This window comes from Mustela nigripes, chromosome 2 (assembly GCF_022355385.1).
Source record: "Mustela nigripes isolate SB6536 chromosome 2, MUSNIG.SB6536, whole genome shotgun sequence".
In the NCBI taxonomy this organism is placed as follows: Eukaryota; Metazoa; Chordata; class Mammalia; order Carnivora; family Mustelidae; genus Mustela; species Mustela nigripes.
The window spans coordinates 129,804,188-129,808,007 of record NC_081558.1 but is presented as its reverse complement, the minus strand read 5'-3'; the positions used below and the strand labels follow the sequence as shown (position 1 = coordinate 129,808,007).

The window sequence follows — 3,820 nt, the reverse complement described above, 5'->3', positions numbered from 1 at the left end:
TTCATCAAAGGAATTTGGAGTTTAGGCTGTGGCTAATATTGTACCCCTGCTGCTAAGAGAGCATTTGAATAATGAAATATGATTTTCTGTTTTGAAAATTCCTGTAAGCACAGTAAGTCTAATGAATTGAAAGTGTGTAGAGGCAAAGACATAAATTAGGAGGTCACCACATAGTTTCGTAAGACATAATGAGGGCCTAAATTAAGCCAATAAAGTGAAAATAAGAAAATGTGGTGAAACAGTTTGCAGACTGGTTGGAGTCGGTGCTGTAGGCTGGTGCCTTACCTCCCGGGACTCTTCCCAGCCATCTGTCCAGCTTGCCCATGATGTCAGTAGACCTCAGCAAATGGTTCTAGCCCTTGAGCCTGCAGGAAGTGGATGAGCAGCGGCAGCATCTGTTGCAGCTCAGATACACCAGGGCGGAGGTGGACGAGCTGGGCACATTGCTGACCCAGCCTAGGTTAAGAACTGTCCCACCAGTGTTGCATGGCATATCCTTGAACTGGGTGGACTCCACACTTGGTCATGACATATCCAGAAGCACCCAGCAGAAAGGACCCCAAATGCAGGGAATGGCACCCTTTTGGGGGGTCAACATGCAAGACAATGACATCAGCAGTGCACAGTCTTCTACCATTTTGGTGGCTCTGGGCCTCCCATGGGGATAGGCCTTCACTGCTACATCTGGCTGGTTTAAGAGCAGAATCGATCACTGAAGTGACCTATTCCCAGCAACCAATCTGGAGACCACTGTGGCAAATTCAAAGGGGCACCTTTCCACATAAATCACGACCTCGGGCCACCGGTGGCCAGCACATGTTGACAGGCTGAATGAGATGACTGTGTCCCCAAACACTGTGAGCAGCTGTCTAGGAAGTAGGGGAATGCTAGGAGACAGAAACCATCCTGGAGGTCTCCAGCTGTGATCTCAAGTTCAATGATGCATGTTCCTAGTTCCCATTTTCACAGGTGAGGCCTGAATAATAAGGTAGTGGTTTAGGGTGACTTTTCCTTCTGCCTATCCTATATAATTCTAGAGGGTCACACCCTGGTTTACATTTTGATTAAATCTGAACTCCATTTTGGGTGATATTTTGGTACTAGGATGGGGTCATCAAAATGTAAAAAGAATAACAACCCAAAATTTAAAGAAGAAAAAATGGAGATAATAAACCAGGTCTATAGTAATAGAGCAGAGCATCAACTAATCTTTAAGAGAGGTTTAAAAAAAGAGAGAGAGAGATTCATTGCCTCTGCTTTTTGAGCCTGTGTCCAAAATTGTGCAAGATGGCATTTCAAGGGCATGTTTTCATGGCCGTGTCTCTCACCAAGACAGAAACTGGCCTGTCCACTAGACACCAGTGTAGTACATCTCAGACTTGTTAGTGGGGACAGTGTCCCACTCTGGCTCCTTTAAAGAATAGTACTGGAGAAAGCAATAAGGAGAGTCACTTTGTGGTTAAGACCAGGCTGTCTCCCTGAGGTGCAGTACTGGGTGAGAGGCTCTCAGAAATCCCAGCTGCACCTTTTAGTTAAACTGGTTACTCTTTGTCTTTGTAAGTAAATGGATCTAGAGTTGTGGAATGTTGTGTTACTTCTGCTGTTTTCTTATAGCTGAATAGAAATTAAAAAAAAAAATTGTGTTCATGAAAAAAGGAAGGAATGAAAGAAGGAAAGAAAGAAGGAAGGAAAAAGAAAGGAAGGAAGGTAGAAAATGCGGAAAAATTTGGTAGGGATATAGTGATCTCTTGCATGTGAGGTCAGGCTCCTGAGAGAGAAGGAAGATCTGCCAGATGGCTCTATGATTTCAATTCTGAATAAGAAGACTGTGTAATTTTTTTAGTCCAAATCAGAAAACTTATGAAAATGAAAGAGGGTTCTAAAATAAGCAAACCTTTGGGGCGCCTGGGTGGCTCAGTCGGTTAAGCGACTGCCTTTGGCTCAGGTCATGATCTTGGGATTGAGTACTTTATTGGGCTCCCTGCTCAGCAGGGAGCCTGCTTCTCCCTGTCCCTTTGTCCCCAGTCATGGTTTCTCTCTTGCTCACTCTGTCTGTCAAATAAATAAATAAAAATCTTTTAAAATAAATAAATCAATTAATTAAATAAACTTATAATGTATATATTAAAGCAAAGCAAAACATTAAAAAATTACATAAGTACAATTATTATCTTTGGTTTACATTAATATACTTTAATCAGATTCTAAGCAGTATCTGTCTCTCAAACTATATCACAATTGAATGTATTTTTTAATGTGTCCAGATGATTTTTTTAAGTAAAATTGCTTGCAGTGTTTTTCAAAGTTGTATTTTATGGTTAATAAATTTGAAGTAGTTGACTTCTTCTATTGTTAAAGTCCTATAGGCCAGAAATATTTTTAATTGAGAAAAGTCTTCTGTATTTTTCCTAAAGTACATTTAAACTCAGACTTAATTCTGCTAAATAAAAGATCTTCATTCTGTTTTTTATTGAAATACATAAAAATTTTAGCTCAAGTATTTTTACCAGCACTGTTTTTTTTTCTTTATTCAAAGTTTTTTTCTTTATTCAAATGTTTCTTTATTCAAACGTTTTTCAACAAGTATTTTCATGTAACAAAATTCACCAAATAAGATGACTCTATAAGGGGAAGAGGAGCAGGAGGGCAGAGAAGTAGGAGACTGTTTCAACCGGTTCCCTGAAGTGAGCTAAATATCTACCAGAACAATCCCCCTCGGCCTGCAGCTTTCCACTGCTTGTACCACCACTTGGGCTGGGCGCACCCCTGCCTGCCCCTGAGAGAGCCTGGTGTGGGCACCAGCCAGTTGTCTCTGAACCTGCAGCCTTCCATGACCTGCACCACTGCCGGCTCATGGACATGGACCCCAAACAGCAGTCCCAACAGCTGCTAGTATTGGGCTCCCCCAGACCAATATCGCCTTCAGTTTTAGTAGCACAGGAATGCGGAGACAAGCAGAGGGCCTCCAGTGACCACTGAGATGGTGGCTGGGAGTGCACACCACCTGTGGGAGTTTGTGGTGTTCAGCGGAATTTGCAGAGGGTAAGACTGTATGTTCTGGATCATCCAGCGGGGAGCAGACTGAGGCTTCTCTCTGAGGCCAAGGACTGGGTGTGGACAATTTAATTTTTACTTTACTTTTTGCACTAACCCTCTGAAAAGCTGCTAAAAGCCACCCAAAAACAAAAACCTGCAGAGAATAAAAACCTGAAAAATCTGTTTCCACAGAGCCCACCCCCTTGCTAGTACGGAGGACAACTCAGCCCAAGCAAGACTGACAGAAAAACAATGCAGGAGGCCCCTCCCCCAGAAGACAAGCACAAACAAAGAACAACAGGACAATAACAACAGGGTTCCCATAAAACTGTAAAACCCCAACATCAGGGGAAAACAATATATTAAAACCCTGGTATTGCCCCCAAAACCTGCATATTTCATAGATACAACTTTTTTTAATTAGTTCTCATGATTCTTCTTTTATTTTTTTAACCTACTCACCATTACAACTAGATATTTAATACAACATATTACATAATAACTTTTTACAATTGACCTTTATTTATTTATTTATTTATTTATTATTTGACAGAGAAAGTGAGGAGGAGCAGAGAAGGAGAGAGAACGAGACTCCCGCTGAGCAGGGAGCCTGATGCGACACTTAATCCAAGGACCCTGGAATCATGACCTGAGCCAAAGGCATATGCTTAACCATCTGAGACACTCAGGTGCCCACATAACTTTTTAACTTGAGCTTTTTTTATACATATACCTGGGTTTGATTTTCTTTCTTTCTTTCTTTCTTTCTTCCTTTCTTTTTTAA

The 3,820-nt window shown here is 41.4% G+C and overlaps 1 pseudogene; it reads left to right on the top strand.

Moving 5' to 3' along the window:
* The first annotated feature begins 326 nt into the window (after positions 1-326).
* On the top strand, positions 327-880 carry LOC132010107 (phosphatidylethanolamine-binding protein 1-like; annotated as a pseudogene).
* Positions 881-3,820: the final 2,940 nt, after the last annotated feature.